The sequence below is a fragment of the Stegostoma tigrinum genome, chromosome 26, assembly GCF_030684315.1.
Source record: "Stegostoma tigrinum isolate sSteTig4 chromosome 26, sSteTig4.hap1, whole genome shotgun sequence".
Lineage (NCBI taxonomy): Eukaryota > Metazoa > Chordata > Chondrichthyes > Orectolobiformes > Stegostomatidae > Stegostoma > Stegostoma tigrinum.
Genome location: NC_081379.1, coordinates 8,521,919 through 8,539,540, shown reverse-complemented (window position 1 = coordinate 8,539,540; position 17,622 = coordinate 8,521,919).

The window sequence follows — 17,622 nt, the reverse complement described above, 5'->3', positions numbered from 1 at the left end:
TTTCTCGTTAGCATGCAGGTATTTCTTCTATAATGCGATAGTTGCGTTCTTGTCTGACCTCACACTATAGAAAAATGCCATTAAAAAATCACATTTCTAGGAAATTCACTATAATGTGCAGTAGAAAGTTCATGTTATCCAAACAGCATCTACTATTCATCAATTGCGTTACGGCCAGTTCACGTTACGAAACATGCGTTGTAGCAGAACTACCTGTAAATGTAGTTTTCTTTTACAGTCACTTGGCAAAGGCTTTATCAACTATTCCTGTAACCTGGCAAGAGTTAATTAGAGTCACATTCTCATTATGACTCAGAGAAGCTTAATTAAAAATGATCAGTCTCCATAAATAAAAGTCTTTGGGTAGAGAACATCCATAGTGTCAGATAATATAAAGGCATCACAATGAAAGCATAGCCTTGGAGACATCGCACTCTTTAGTATCATGCCTCAAGGTGTCTCACCTTCAGTGCTGCGCAGCATTCAAAAGACAACAATTCCCAGCTCAGAAAAACAAAGAAACCTCTGCAACAACACATTAAAAAATCAATGGGCAAGAAGTCAGGAAAAAATGGAATAATCAGTTTGCTCAGAAACTACATATTATGGACCAATAAGCGCCACAAATTCAGCTGTCAAGAGCTAGAGAAATTGTTCCATTGTTTGCAACCACAATGTTGTTTCCTCTCAAAGGGATAGCAAAGGTGTTTCACGGGGCTAATAATCCAGTATTCCAGGTTAGTACTTTAGACACATGCATTCAAAGCAGGCCAATGCAACAGGACAGCTTTGCATTCAGATCATAACCAAATCTGGCATCAAAAGCTGCTCTCTGTCATGCTGAAATTATCAATGGTGTTATCCCTCCCTCTGAGCTAGGAGGCCCAGTCTCAAATCCCAGCAGCTCCGGAGGTGGGGAATAACATCTCTGAACAGTTTGATTAGAAAGTATGAGAAACTATTATTCCAAAAACCCACCTCATTTGGTAATGTTTCTTTTGAGATGAAAATTTTTCATCCTTACCTTGACTGCCCTGCATTTAGCCCACGTCAATGTGGTTGACTCTTAAATAACTACCTGGTTAGTCACTTTGTTCAACAATGATTAGGAATAGGTAATAAATGAAGCTTCTTGAGTGTTGTTGGAGCTGCACCCATCCAGGGCAAATGGGGAGTTTTCCACCACACTCCTGACTTGTGCCTTGCAGATGATGGACAGGCTTCAGGGAGTCAGGAGGTGAATTATTCACTGCAGTTTCAAAAACAAAAACAAAGTTGCTGGAAAAGCTCAGCAGGTCTGGCAGCATCTGTGGAGGAGAAAACAGAGTTAACGTTTCCAGTCCGGTGACCCTTCCTCAGTTCTGACCGGAAACGTTAACTCTGTTTTCTCCTCCACAGATGCCGCCAGACCTGCTGAGTTTTTCCAGCGACTTTGATTTTGTTCCTGATTTACAGCATCCGCAGCTCTTCTGGCTTTTATTCGCTGCAGTATTCCTAGCCTCTGACCTGTTCCTGTAGCCACGGTATTCAGGAAGATCAACCATTCAATGGTAAACTCTGAGATGTTGATCGCGGGAGATTGAGTGATGTTGATGCAATTGAACGCCATGAAGGGAGGGATTGGTATCTCTCTTGTTGGATACTTTGTTAGATATTGAAGTAGTCATAGAGTCATACAACATGGAAGTAGTCCAACTCTTACAGGCTGTCAAGACATCCCATTCTGACCTAGTCCCATTTGCCAGCATTTGGCCCATATCCATCCAAACACTTCTTATTCATGTATCCATCCACATGCCTTTTAAATGTTGTATTGTACCAGTCTCCACCACTTCCTCTGGCAGTTCATTCCATACACACACCAGCCTCTGCATGAAAAAGTTACCCCCCAGAGGTCCTTTTTAAATCTTTACCCTCTCACCTTAAACCTCTGCCCTCTAGATTTGGACTCCCCCACCCTATGAAAAAGACCTTAGCTGTTTACCTTATCCACTCCCCTCATGATTTTAGAAATCTCTATAAGGTCAGCCCGAAGCCTCAAACACTCCAAGGGTAAGAAGTTCCAGCCTATTCAGTCCTTCCCTATAGCTTAAACCCTCGAGTCCCGGCAACATCCTTGTAAAATCTTTTCTATGCCCTCTCAAGTTTAACAACATCCTTCCTATAGAAGGGCATTCAGAATTGAATGCAGTGTTCTAAGAGTAGCCTCACCAATCTCCTGTACAGCCACAGCATGCATCCCAATTGCTATACTCAGTGTTCTGACCAATGAAGGCAAGTGTGCAAAATGGCTTCTTTGCCACCCTGTCTACCTGTGACTCCAATTTCAAGGAACTATGCTTCTACACCCTCAGGTCTCCTTGTTTGACAACACTGCCCAGGGGCCCTACCAGTAACTGTATAGGTCCTGAGATAACAAGGTGTAGAGCTAGATGAACACAGCAGGCCAAGCAGCATCAGAGGAGCTAGAAAGCTGACGTTTCGGGCCTAGAGCTCCACACCTTGTCATCTCAGATCCTCCAGCATCTGCAGTTCCTACTATCACAGTATACGTCCTGCCCTGGTTTGCCTTACCAAAATGCAACAGCTCACACTTATCTAAATTAATGCGATTCCTAAGCCTATTGGCCCAGTTGATCAAGGTTCTGTTTTACTCTGAGATAATCTTCTTTACTGTCCACTTACACCACTTATTTTGGTGTGGTCTGCAAACTTACCGGCCATACCTCCTATATTCATATCCCAATCATTTATATAAATGGCAAGAAGCAGTGGACCCAGCACTGATCCTTTTGGCTCACTCAACATACACTCACTGCAAATTCTCAATGTTCTTTACACCTGCTTTCCTCCTGTAACTTACCAGCTCTAAAATCCAAGTTATCCACCCTGTTCATGACTTCCCAAAAAATGTTGGTTCCATTCTCATTCCTTCTGAAGACAATATCAAGGGAAGAAATCACAGTGGAATTATGTCATGATGTATTGAGTCACAAAGCTCTGCAAACTGCAGGAATACTCTTCAAACGTGAGAGGCTGAATAGATTTTTGAGACCCAGACTTTAGGAGGGACATAGACAGAGTAGGCAGGGAGAAACTTTTCCCCTTGGTAGTTGGGAGGAATGATTATAGGATATAGAGTGGTAAGTGAATAAAATATTTAGGGGAGACGGGAGGAAAACCTCTTCATGCCAAAAGTGGTGGGAATCTGGAACTCACTGCCTGTAAGTAACTCGTGGAGCATGTAAGAATTATTTAGTCACAACACTTGTGATGCAAAGGCGTGGGTCAAATGCTGGAAAATGGGATTAAGATAGTCAAGTGATAATGGGAACTGCAGATGCTGGAGATTCCAAGATAATAAAATGTGAGGCTGGATGAACACAGCAGGCCAAGCAGCATCTCAGGAGCACAAAAGCTGACGTTTCGGGCCTAGACCCTTCATCAGATGAAGGGTCTGATGAAGGGTCTAGGCCCGAAACGTCAGCTTTTGTGCTCCTGAGATGCTGCTTGGCCTGCTGTGTTCATCCAGCTTCACATTTTATTATCTTAAGATAGTCAAGTGTTTGTTTTTGACTCACAGCGACATGACGGGTTAAGTTGCATTTTTCGCCCTGTAGCCCCCTTTGTCTTGGGACAAAATGCGTGGAAGTACGTGATTTGAGATGGTACAATAATTCACAATTTCACCGCACCGAGGCTTTCAAATGAGAGCTTGCTCCACTCACCAGCTGCAGTTGGACAAATGTGAAATCTGTTGTTTCCAGTCTGTCCCGCTACTTTATTCAGCAGGGTTTCATGGACCTATTCAACAAACCAAGCAGGAAACTGTTCACTGAACTGTTTTTATTTCTTCATTCGACACAAGCAGCTGTGGCTGCTCGAAATCTGAAACAAAGACAGATAACGCTGTAGCAACTTAGCAGGTCTGGCAGCATCTGTAGAGAGAAAACAAAGTTCGCATTTCCAGTGCAACAGCCCTTTATCTAAACCAAAGATAACCTGGGAAGGGTGGAATGTAGGCTGATGTTGGGGTTGGGTGTAGGGGCCTGAGGATTAATGGAGTTGAATGAATGAAGAGAAAGAGAGGAAAATGGGATCGGCTAACAAAGAGATTGCTGATGGCAAGCCAAGAGAGAGAGAAAGAGAGATGTTAGAGTGCTAACTAGAAGTGTAAATATTTGGGAATGCATTGGCTGTGCTGGGAGCAGCCCAGACAGAATAGGACCTCAGGGGATGTGGGAATGGGAATGAACAAAGAAGAATGTAGTCATGTTCTGAAATTGCTAAAATAAATGTTGTATTCCTGAGCATGTGAGCTAGAGGAACAACATATTTTCCACCTAGGCACCTTCCATCCTTCCAACAGCCAACCCATTTTCAAAGATTTACACTTCTTGTTAACAGCCCACCCAGCTACTATCTCTCTCCCGGCTTATCACCAGCAATCTCTTTGTTTGCCTATCACTTCCTCCTCTCTGTATGTCTGGGCACTCTATCCATGCAGAGATAATGGGAACTGTAGATGCTGGAGAATCCAGGATAACAAAGTGTGAGGCTGGATGAACACAGCAGGCCAAGCGGCATTTTAGGAGCACAAGAGCTAAGATGCTGCTTGGCCTGCTGTGTTCATCCAGCCCCACACTTTATCCATGCACTCTGTTCTTCCAGAACCCTGGTTCAAGTTCCACCTACTCCAGAGGTATATGCTGACACACTTGAGTGGATAAATTAGAAGTGTATATTCTGCCATTCCCCAGCTATATTTGATTCTGATGAAGGGTCTCTGCACTGGAAATCTTAACTCTGCTTTTCTCTCTATAGATGCTGCCAGGCCTGCTGACTTTCCCCAGCACAGCCTTTGACTTTAATTTCTTTGCTGGTTGCCAGCGTCTAATTCCACAGCCCTCTTTCCTCTCCCCAAAATCTGGGAGTCCTCAAGAGTCACTGAGTGTCTATGGACCTACAGTCACAGGTGAAGGATTGAGAGGCTCTTTGACTCATGTCTCGCCTACTAGCTGAGTCAAAATTGATAACTTTTATTAAACAATTCAGAGCTCTGTACATGCCTGTAGGGTATCTGCTGATTACTGCTCTGATCCAGCTGAAATTCATCTCCGACTGATGTAACCTCTGAACAGCACAAGGGCAATTTACCACGTTAGAAAGAGTCATCATCACATTTGTAATTTGGACGGAGCATTTTGTCAGTGCTGAAATTTACTTCGTGCTTCTATAGCTGCCAGAAGGAATCGGAGGCTGAAGCAGAATCAATCAAGTAAACAGGAAGCTTGATGCAAGGATTACAAAATGAGAATAAAGAGGCCATGGAGTGACTTGCTTGTAAAGGATACAAGAGATAAGGGCAGTAGGGCAGCATCTTTTAATTATTTTTCATTTTACTCTCTCTGATAAGGAAATCGGTCTTAAAATGTACAAGCTGATGGTGATGTCTGCCCTCTGGCCTGAAACGGCCCACCCAACTTTTCCTGTGATGTACTCATCAAGACCTGGCAATCAGAAACAATTATTCAGCGCTCTCTCTCGCTCTCTCTCTCTCTCTCTCTCTCTCTCTCTCTCTCTCTCTATGTTCCTGAATTGACTTAGAAGTTGTGTGGCACTGGAGTGCATAAAATGATTGGAACGTGTGAGGCTGGAAAAGCAACAGCAAGTCAGACAGCACCTGAGGAGCAGGAAAGTCAAAGTTTCAGGCCAAAACCCTTCATCAGGTTTCAGCCTGAAACGTTGGCACCTATAAAATCTGGCTCCTAGCATCCTCACTGTCTCCGTTACTCAGACTGTGTTTTTTTTAATATTCCTTCGCAGGATAAGAGTGTCGCTGGCTGGGCCAGCATCTATTGCCCATCCCTAATTTCCCAGAAGGCAGTTAAGAGTCAATCTCATTACTGTGGATCTGGAGTCACACAGAGGCCAGACCAGGTAAGGATGGCAGCTTCCTTCCCTAAAGTACACTAGTGAACCAGATGGGTTTTCCCTGACAATCAGTAATGGTTTCATGATCATCACTAGACACTTAACTCCAGATTAGGATTGAATTCAGTTTTCACTATTTGCCATGGCAGGATTTGAACCTGGGTTCCCAGAACAATATCTGGGTCTCTGGATTAATAGTCCAGCGATAGGCCATCAACTCTCTGTTGCCTTTCTTTGTGGAGCTACCAATGTGGTGAGTCTCAAGATTACAAAGCCCTCTTTGAATCATAGAGATCTGCAACACTGAGAGAGACTCTTCAGCTCATCGACCATAGAATTAAAAATGGGGCTCAGTGGTTTAGCACTGCTGCCTCACAGCACCAGGGACCTAGGTTCAATTCCACCCTCAGGCGACTCTGTGTAGAATTTGTACATTTTCCCTGTGTCTGCGTGGATTTCCTTTGGATGCTCTGGTTTCCTCCCACAGTCCAAAGATGCACAGGCTAGGTGGATGGACCATGCTAAATTGCCCATAGTGTTCAGGGATGTGTAGATTAGGTGGATTATAGGGGGACGGGTCTGGTTTGGATACTCTGACAGTTGGTGTGGACTTGTTGGACCAAAGGGCCTGTTTCCACATTGTTAGGGATACTGTATCCGAACCTTATTTTCCAGCAATTTGTCCATATCCCTGGATGTCTTGGTAATGTAAGTGCACATCTAAATACTTCTTGAATGTTGTGAGGGTTTCTGTGTCTACCATTCTTAAAGGCAGTGAATTCCAGATCCCCACCATCCTCCAGGTGAAAACATTTTTGCTCACACCTCCTTTAAACCTCCAGCCCCAAACCTTAAATCCATGCCCCCTGGATATTGACCCCTCCATCAAAGGGAGAAGTCCCTTCCTGTCGATTTTGCCTATGTCCCTCATAATTTTATGCATCTCAATCATGTCACCCCTCAGTCTCCTCTGCTCCAAGGCAAACAATCCCAGTCTGTCCAATCTCCCTTCATAGCTGAAACTCTGCAGTTGAGGCAAACACTCACGCTCGCACTATCTTCACCTTGCCACTATTTTAGTTCCACCCAGCATCTCCTAAAGAGAAACCTCTGACAATAAACAGAAATCTTTGACCTGGGTTTCTATCGTTAGAAGAATAATTAAAGGGTTTTCTTAGCCAAAGAGAGGGAAATTTAAGGTGACTCTGCGGATGTGGTTATGTTACTAGACTATTAATCCAAAGTCTCAGGCTAATGCTATTGATTAAATGGGTTCAAATCCCACCGTGGCAGATGGTAAAGTTTGAATTGAATGAAAATCTGGAATTAAAAGGAGCTTTTGTAAGGGTGCCTGTGTAGTATCTGTCCATTGCATAAAAACACCACTCAGGTTCACAAAATAAAAACCAAAAGAACTGCAGATGCTGTAAATCAGAAACAAAAGCAGAAATTGTAGGAAAAGCACAGCAATTCTCGCAACATCTCAGAAGAGAAATCAGAATTAATCTTTCGGGTGACACAAGGGAGAAACATTAACTCTGATTTCTCTTCAGAGATGCTGTGAGGCCTGCTGAGCTTTTTCAGCAATTTCTGTTTTTGCATCGGGTTCACTAGTGACCTACGGGGAAGGAAATCTGCCATTCTTACCCGGTCTGGCCCACATGAGGCTCCAGGCCACAGTAATGCGTTTGACTCTTAGCTATTTTTCAAAATGATCTATCAAGCCACTCAGCTCAAGGGCAATAAGCAATGGACAATAAATGCAGACCCAGCCAGTAACACCCACATCCCCTGCACAAATGAATCTTCTGATGGAAGAGTCCAGAAGAAAGAAGGGAAGGTGGCAGAATCTCAAAATTGTGTTCAACTCTGGTCTTCCTATAATAGGAAAGATGTTGTTAAACTTGAAATGGTGCAGAAAAGATTTTTTTTATTCTTTTGTGGGATGAGGGCATCATTGGCTGAGCCAGCATTTTTTGCCTGTCCCTAATTTCCCCTTAAGAGTGTGGTGGTGAGCTGCCTTCTTGAACTGCTACAGTCAACCTGCTGTAGGTTGACCCACAATACACTTACACAGGGAATTCCAGGATTTTCACTCAATAACAGTGAAGGAACGGCGATATATTTCTAAGCTAGGATGATGATTGACTTAGAGGGGAACTTAAAGTCGGTGGTGTTCCCATGTATCTGCTGTCTTGTCCTTCTAGATGGAAGTGGTCATGGGTTTGGAAGGTGCTGTCTGAGGATATTGTGTGAATTTCTGCAGTGCATCTTGTAGATGATACACACTGCTGCTATTGAGAATCTGTGGTGGAGGGAGTGGACGCTTGTGGATGCGACGTCAACCAAGCGGCTGCTTTGTCCTGGATGGTATCAAGCTTCTTGAGTGTTGTGAGGGCTGCACCCATCCAGGCAAGTGGGGAGTATTCCATCACACTCCTGACTTGTGCCTTGTAGATGATGGACAGGCTTTGAGGAATCAGGAGGTGAGTCACTCGCCGCAGTATTCCTAGCCTCTGACCTACTCTTGTAGCCACTGTGTTTGTGTGGTAAGTCCAGCTGAATTTCAGGTCAACATTTACAAATAAGTTGCCAGGATTAGAAGGTTTGAGCTGCAGAGAGAGGCTGAATAGGCTGGGGCTATTTTCCCTGGAACGTTGGCGGTTGAGGTTTGACCACATAAAGGTTTATAAAATCATAAGGGGCATGAATAGGGTGAACAGCCAAGTCTTTTTCACAGAGTTGGGGAATCCAAACTAGAGAGCATGGGTTTAAGATGACAGGGGAATGATGTAAAAAGGGCCTAAGTGGCAACTTTTTCACATACAGGGTGGTGTGTGTATGGAATGAACTACCTGAAGTGGTGGAGGCTGGTACAATTACAACATTTAAAAGGCATCTGGACCGGTATTTGAATAGGAAGGGTTTAGAGGGATATGGGAAAAATGCTGGCAAATGGGACCATTTTCAAGAGTTAATCAAAAATGAGCAAAAATCAAACACTCAAACTGCAATTATATATAAATCTTCTATTCTACCGTAAGTCAGAATATTTCTTTTACCTTCATCTTGGGTGTTTCCTTCTCACACCCTGAATGTGCTGGGCTGTTGCTGATGTTGAGCCAAAGCATCCATTAGTGTCTCCCCATGTTTGGACCCCATGTCCCGTTAGCAATGGCAACCTATTCAGCCTCATCACTATACTAGAACACGTCAGTTTCAGTTATACCTTCAATTCTGTGCACCAGGACTTTGAACCTAGGACATGCTGTTTTTGGGGAGAAATTTGTAGATTTCATCAATCCTTTGGTAAGAGGACAAGTGAGCAAGAGGTAGGCCTTAAGGAGCAGATGAATGGAGCAGCGAGAGGCTGTGAGGGACGAAGCGTTAGCAAGGGGAATTTCAGAGTTTCGGGCTTTAATAATGGCCAGTAGTGATGGAGTGATTAAAATTGGAGACGTAAAAGAGATTCAGATTGGAAAAGCAGGGGGAGTTTGGGAATGTCTTCCACCAGATTTATTCTACAGTCTCACTTAGACAGAACAAACCCTTGTGAAGGTAGTGGAAGACAGCTGTTAGAAACAGGAAAAGAAATTGCAGAGGTTAAGACAAACCAGAATTATTGCAACATCCTTCTAAATGTTAAACATCTTATAAGAACACCACAGCAGAAGTTAAGGTTATTTTGTCACTTTAACCTCATTCCAACCAAATGTTGTTCACTTGACTGGGTTCAGAGAGGAGGATTATCCAGTTTTTTTGCCACCTGTCTGAATGATTGATTTATTGTTGTCACATGCATTGAGGTACTTTGGGAAGTGTGATTTTGCATGCAGTACAGGCAGATCATACCATACAAAGTGCATTAGGGTAGCAGAACCGAGTACAGATTACAGCGCTACAGCTGCAGAGAAGATGCAGAGAGAAAGAGAGAGATCAGAATTAATACATGAGAGGTCCGTTCAAAAGCCTAATACCAGCAAGGAAGAAGCTGTTCTTGAATCTGTTCGTACTTGTATTCCAGTTTTTATATCTTCTGCCTGACTGAAGAGGGTGGAAGAAAATAAAACAGGGGTAGGAGAGGTCTGTGATCATGTTGGTTGCTTTCCTGAGGCAGCAGGAAGTACTGATGGAGTCAATAGATGAAAGACCGGTTTGTGTGATGGACTGGACTGTGTTCACGACTCTCTGTAGTTTCTTGTGGCCTTGGGAAGAGCAATTGCACTGTGATGCATCTGGATAAGATGTTTTCTATGGTGCATCTATAAAACTTTGCAAGAGTCCTTATGGGCACGTTGAATTTTCTAGCCTCCTCAGCAAGTAGAGTCTTTATGGACATGTTGGATTTTCTCACTTCCTGAGGAAGTAGAGACATTGGTTGTGCTTTCTTGACTGTAGCATCAATGTGGGTGGGCCAGGGCAGATTGTTGGTGATCATCACTCCCAGGAATGTGATGTCTATTGATCCCAATGTTGTGTTTCAAGCTGTTTTCCCTGTTCCCACACATTACATTAGAATGGGCAGGGGATGGGGATGAAAGCATATTCCCTTATGTATCGTGATGCATTGCACAGGGAGAAGTGTGTGGACAGTGCAGTGATAGAAAGGCTGATCTTATCCTGTGTGTTACTATCAAATTCTTGTCAAGTGTATATGCAGTTTCAATCTGTTGCATGTGCAATATGATATAAATCTCCAATTATTTTAATTAATAAATGCTTGTGTGCTTCCCCTGGAGAAATGGAATTATTTCATATCAAAGACGGAATTTGAATTTTGTTTTGCAAACTTGACTAAAGGATTTAGGTTTTCTGCATAGAGTCTTGTGCTTCTGGGCTTTCAAGGTGCTGTGGAAAATTGGCTGGGGCAAAAAGGAGCAGATTAATAAAACAGTCTCAAAGTGAGCTGGGGATGTTGCTCTGGTGTTCTGTAAGAGCTTGGCGAAGAGTAGATTCCTATTTCTGCGCCAGATAGCTCGCATTGGCAGGAGGGGTGGGGGAGGGAAGAAGCTATTGGGTTAAGGGTGAGATCATGCCTCCTAGCACCACAAGCAGTTTGGTGCCAGGGGCAGTCAAGTGCTGAGATGGGCTCGCTGCAGATCTTAGAGTCAATGCCCCCATGTCTATTTATATTTAGCGTATACTAACCCCAACCCCTTACAGACCTTCACATCCTTATCCAATCCATTTTTTATTCACTCACTGGGTGAGGATGTCATTGGCTAAGCTAAAATTGCTTGTACATCACTAATTTCCCAGAGGGCAGTTAAGAATCAACCACATTGCAGTGGAGTCACAGGTAGGCCAGATCATGTAAGGATGGCAGTTTCCTTCCCTAAAGGATATCAGTAAAAAAGATAAGCTTTTCCAACAATCGACAATGGATTCACAGTCATTTTTTATTGAATTATCAGGATTTGAACAAGGTCCCTGGAACATTGCCTGAGCTTCTGGATTAATAGTCTAGAAGTAATACCACTGGGTGATTGCCTCCCTATGCCAGTACTTTGCCAACTTATTCTTCACCAACACTAAATAACCCCCCAAATCTCCATGCCAATTCATGATATTTCTATGCCCAGTCACCCAGTTCCCTGATCTGTACAGAATCCATGAGCCCTATAAATAAAGTAGTATCCATGGAAATGATTTTTTTTAATCCATTCAAATCTTCTTGAAAAGTTCTGCCATCCTCCAACCCTAAAAAAGTGTCAATCAACTGAAAGCTTAAAATACAAATAGCAGAGGGTATAAGCACTTGATACCTCCTTACATTGTGTAAATAAACATTGACCCATTGACAAAAGGGATCACAGAAACAAAAAGCTCATTTTATCATCCCTGAAGCATTTCCGCTATACTCCTATGAATCTCCGACTCTAACTGAGTTCTGAGGAGAGCTGTTGTTTTGAAATTCTGACACCAGGCCTATGCCAGCCATTACTTACAGAATACTAAATGGTCTGGCCAAAGTGAATGTTGGGAAAATGTTTCCATTGGTAGGAGGGACTAGGTCCGGAGGGCACAGCTTAGAGTAAAGGAAAGATCTTTTAGAATGAAGATAAGGAGAAATGTCTTCAGCCAGAAATTGATGACTCTGTGGAATTCACTGCCACAGAAGGCTGTGGAGGCCCAGTCATTGGCTACATTTAAGACTGTGTTAGATTGGATCTTGATTATCAAGGGTTACGGGGAGAAGGCAGGAGGATGGGGTTGAGGAACTTATGATTGAATGGCGGAGCAGACTCAGTGGGCTGAATGGCATCATTTCTGCTCCTATGGCTTATTGTCTTACGGTATAAATAATTTGCTCCTGCCAGTGGAGCAGGTTTTGAATTAATAGTGGCTCAAGGCTGAACAAGTTGGCTTAGGACAGAATGCTACTATCAGACCGCCCATCTTGGCACCAGATTTTGAGGATCTTACAAAGGCATCAACATTATGAGCTCTCTGCTGTGGGTCATCCTCGTCTCCAAAGCCTATGGTAACATTGGGATCACTGCTGCCCAGAAAACCATGACCCATGCCTTGGGTTTGAGATCCTGGTCTTCAAATACTTCTTTTTCCTCAGTCAGCTAAAGGCTGATTTGGCACTTGAAATGTGACGATGAATTGGGATTTGATTTTGTTCAGAAGAGGCTCCTAAGATACAAAAATGGTTCACATCGTCACAACTGATCATTATTGGTGAGGGGAGATATAACGGTGTGGCGCTTGATTGAAAAGGGACCTTGGTTGTCTTGGTGATAATGGGAACTACAGATGCTGGAGAATCCAAGATAACAAAGTGTGGAGTTGGATGAACACAGCAGGCCACGCAGCATCTCAGGAGCACAAAAGCTGATGTTTCGGGCCTAGACCCTTCATCAGAGAGCTCTCTGATGAAGGGACTAGGCCCGAAACGTCAGCTTTTGTGCTCCTGAGATGCTGCTTGGCCTGCTGTGTTCATCCAGCTTCACACTTTGTTATCTTGGTTGTCTTGGTGTTTGGTCATTTTCTCAAATGCTTTCATAAAAGGAGTCAACAATGACCTGAAGCTCACGTTTTGAATGAGCGCGCTCAGAAGCTTCATGTAACGCCCCCCCACCCCCAAAAGCTCAATGATTAAGGTTGGGGTATATTTAGTTTCAGAGTGAACTGGGCATAAGTTGAACAATTTCCTGCCTGTTCTGCAGATTATCTTCATGACAGAGGGTAACTAGCAGGGAGTGAGGTCTAGGAAATTGGGGAAAATGCTTGATGCAATGATATATCCTTGCTTGACCCTGACTCTCACTGAGAATGGCTTGTGGTGAGGAGCTTGGATTGTGTGTCATTGTGGAGCCATTAACCTGATAATACTTGAATGTAATAGCACACAAAGAAATATTGTGGAGATGTATTAAATGGTGGGCAATGGGATGGAGTTACCTTCTCATGTTACATATGACTTGCAAACCAGATAACAGTGGTGTCAAGCAAATGGGCTTCACCAAAATTAGCTCAAGGTTATATTTGCAAGTTTTCTATTTTTAGTAAAGAATTGCAGGAAGGATGCTCCTAATAACCAGTGAATCTAGAAGCAGGGCTCAGAGATTAAGGTCATGTGGGACTGAGCTGAGGAGAAACAAAGCATGGTGAGCCTGCAGAATACTCTGCTACTGAAAGTGATTGAATATTTTCAAGAAGGAGTTCAATACAGTTCTTAGGGTTAAAGGGATTGAAGGATACGGGGATAAAGCACGAACAGGGTATTGAGCCGGATGATCGCCCACGATCATATTGAATGCTAGAGCAGGCTTGAAGTAGCAAATGGTCTACTCCTATTTTCTGTGTTTCTATGTGATTGGGCTCAACTGTAAGTCATCCCGACCCCCCTTCCCCATTGTACAGCCCAGCTCACTGAGCTAGTCTGAGGGTCACTGCGTTGTGAATAACAGAGATCTCTTACCTCAACGAGGGTCCACTCTTCCACATGCCAACATGTGAATCAGGACTTGGAATAAACCAAATAAAAGAATAAAATTAATATGTTTAAACAAATAATAAAATTTATAATAACAAAATGCAAACAGTGAAAATAAAAATGTCGGGCATAATTCTTTACGTGAAGTTAGAAAAGATTTTCAGTCATGAAATATTGCAAAATGATACTTTCCTTCAAGAAAAAATCAGATTTGCTTGACATGGTGATTGAAGAAACAAAAGCTGATGTTTATATAGTGCCATTCAGAATCTGTAAGGGCTTGGTACGGCAATTGCTCTGTCTTTGATCGCAAGAAACTACAGAGAGTTGTGAACATAGGGCAGTCTATCACGCAAGCCAACCTTCCATCCACTGACTCCATCTATACTTCTCACTGCCTTGGGGAGGCAGCCAACAGCATCAAAGACCCCTCCCACCCAGGTTATAGTCTTTTCCAACCTCTTCCGTCAGGCAGAAGAAGCAAAAGCTTAAACATGTGTAGCGACAAATTCAAGAACAGCTTCTTTCCCATTGTTAGTAGACTTCTGAATGGACATCTCAAACTTTAAATTTAACATTGATCTCCCTCTATGTGCACCTTGTCTGCAGCTGTAACATTGTGTTCTTCGCGCTGTTCTACTCCCCTAATGCATTTTGTATGCTATGACCTGCTTGTACTGCAAGCAAAACAAAACTTTTCACTGTACTGAGGTACATATGGCATTTGGCCCATATCCCTCCAAACCCTTCCTCTCCATATACCCATCCAGATGCCTTTTACTTGTTGTAATTGTACCAGCCTCCACCACCTCCTCTGGCAGCTCATTCCATACCCCCACCACTCTCTGCATGAAAACATTGCCCCTTGGGTCCCTTTTAAATCTTTCCCCTCTCACCTTAAACCTATTCCCACTAGTTTTGGACTCCCCTACCCTGGGAAAAATATTCTGGCTATTACCCTATTCATGCCTCTCCTGACTTTATAAACCTCTACAGGTTAACCCTCAGCGCTGGGAAAGCCTTTAGTCAAAGGATTAATTTGATTCCCACACAGATAGTGAGAAACAAATCAGAAACCTTGGACAAAATTAGCCTCCAGGCTTTGTAAGAATAAGTGGCTGTTACCAGATTCAGATTACGACTCACATAGCTCTACCTATAACTGCAACAGAATATCTGTGAAAGTTGCTTTTCAAATTATCGAAGATTTTCTTTTCAAGCTCAAATTCTGTCATAAAATTGAACTCACTGACAAACTCTGATGGGGGACTGCTGTGTGAAGTCTAGTATGCAGTGTACCATTAAGAATTATGCTCATGACATCACCACTGTACCATAACACATGATTCTAAGATTTTCAGACTGACACAGAAAGCATGCTACTGTTTATGACTGAATCATATTATCCCCAAACACTGAAGTGCCTGGGGCTATTACACATGTTAATGTCAGGAGTGGTAATAAATGCCTATTGATGTTCCAGTACTATATTTGGGGATCGGTTGGCTCAGTTGGTTGGACAGCTGATTTTCAGTGTAGAGTAATACGAACAGCCTGGGTTGAATTTCCACAAAGGACTTTCCTTCTCAGCCTCTTCCCTCACCAGAGATGTAATGTTTCTAGTCTGCAGTATGCCATTAAAAGAAATGCTTGTGATATCACCTGAGGCAGGGTGACACTCTGGTTAAACCACACCAGTTGTCTGTAATGAGAGAGTAGCTCTATGTTTGATAGGACTATGATGACTTTACCTTTTTTTACTATATTACCCACTTGTAGTTCTAATATTACATGAACTAACATGAATATTGCTTCATCCGATAAAAACACCCTGCTGAAGGCAAAATGTCTTATCACATCGCACTGAACAATAATTATAAGTGCTGCAGGAAACCTGTGAAAGTTACTTTTCAAATTATGGAAAGATGCTTTTACTACTTTCTCTAGCCCCAATTGTGTATCACAAAATGGAACATACTGATATGCTCGGATGGGGCCAATATTGTGCAGAGAGTATATTTGACAGCAATGTGGATCCGCATCTGCTGTAGAATGCCAGTATGGAGGTGGAACAGATGCTTGATGACTAATGCCATTTGCACCAGACCAGTGCATCCCTTTCACCCATTCTGCATATCATTGAGAAGCATCTGCTCTTGAATTTCATCCGCACAACATCCTCTGCTCTTTGCAATACTAATTGTCTGTCACAAGAGGAAGAACTCTTGGATTCTGAAGAGATAGCTTGCTGCACAGAGCGAGCAAGAGGGTTTTTTATTCCCCTCAGCTGAAGTGTTTCTTTAAATGTCAGTCTCTACAACGAGCAAGACGCGCCGTAAGGTTAATGTATTTTATGGAAGTTTCTCCACTATTAATTCTGACATATCCTGCCATTATCACCTGTCCTAAACACCCCCTTGACGTTTAGTGTAGAGGACTTCCTGCTTCTCACTGGGACCGCGTAGGTGCTTTCATTTGGAAATAAACATCTGCTCTTTTTTATTCTCTCTCCCCTTTTTTATCCAAAGGCTTTGCCCATGACGGATCTTGCCTGCATTTCCCAGACACTCATTGTTCTTTGTTTGTGAGTTAAGAAAATAGAATGGTGACTTGCTATTTGGCCACAGCTAGCATCACGCTGGAGATTACTGAATCCCTACAGCACAGAAGCAGGCCATTTGACCCATTGATACCACACAGCCCCTCTGAAGAGCATCCCACTCAGAGCCAACTCCCTACCCTATAAGTCTGCATTTCCAATGGCTAATCGATCTAGCCTGCACATCCCTGGACACTATGGGTGATTTAGGATGGCCAAACCTGCACATCTTTGTACTGTAGAGGAAACTGGAGCACCTGGGGGAGACCCACACAGACTCAGGTAGAACTTGCAAACCGCACACAGACAGTTGCCCAAAGCTGGAATTGAACCCTGGTCCCTGCTGCTATGAGGTAGCAGTGCTAAACACTGAGCCACCATGCCACCCCAATTTCTATACATTCCATTGCTCGGATTTGTCAGTCGATAGCTGTCAGGAGACCTGTGGAGCAATCCCATCCCCTGACTTCAGTCAAACTGTAGCACCCATGCAGCCAAATTAATAAATGCAGCACAGGTGGGGAATATAAGCAATATTTAATTACATATCATTCATGCTGCCAAAGAAAGTGGGGAGTGGTGTTTAGGGTCACTGGTGATGTCAACACAAAACTAGGACTAGGATGTGACAAGTGTGGGATCTGCAAGTAATGATGAGCAAACACTGGGGCTTTTATTTTTTTTTGTTTTTCAAATTGTGAACCGAAATGAGAAAAAAATAGTGTTTTAAAAACCAAAAATTGCTGGAGGATTGTTGCATGCTTGAGAGCAAGTGACCTGACATTCTTTGTAAGCGATGTTTACATAGCTGCTTGTCCAATTAGTGGTTAAAGAAATAGTTGCAAACAAACTGGAGCTAAAGGTCTATGTGTAGATGGAATTTTGGTTGGTAAATGATAGCTGATTGGTTGTGAACTTATATGACCATTTACTAATGAAAAAGCCTGCTGCCTACCAACAATGACGTGATTGGCTCTAAGGTGGGTAAGCATGAAGGGATGTGAAAATGCAGAGAATCCCTTGAGACCAACGCAAGCTCAGGATCTCACACTGTTCGCTGCAGTAAAAGCCACTTTAAACATATAGAACACCAGTTAATCTTTCTTTCAGCAGTTGTTGTAAGCTGCAACTCTTAATCGGCTAT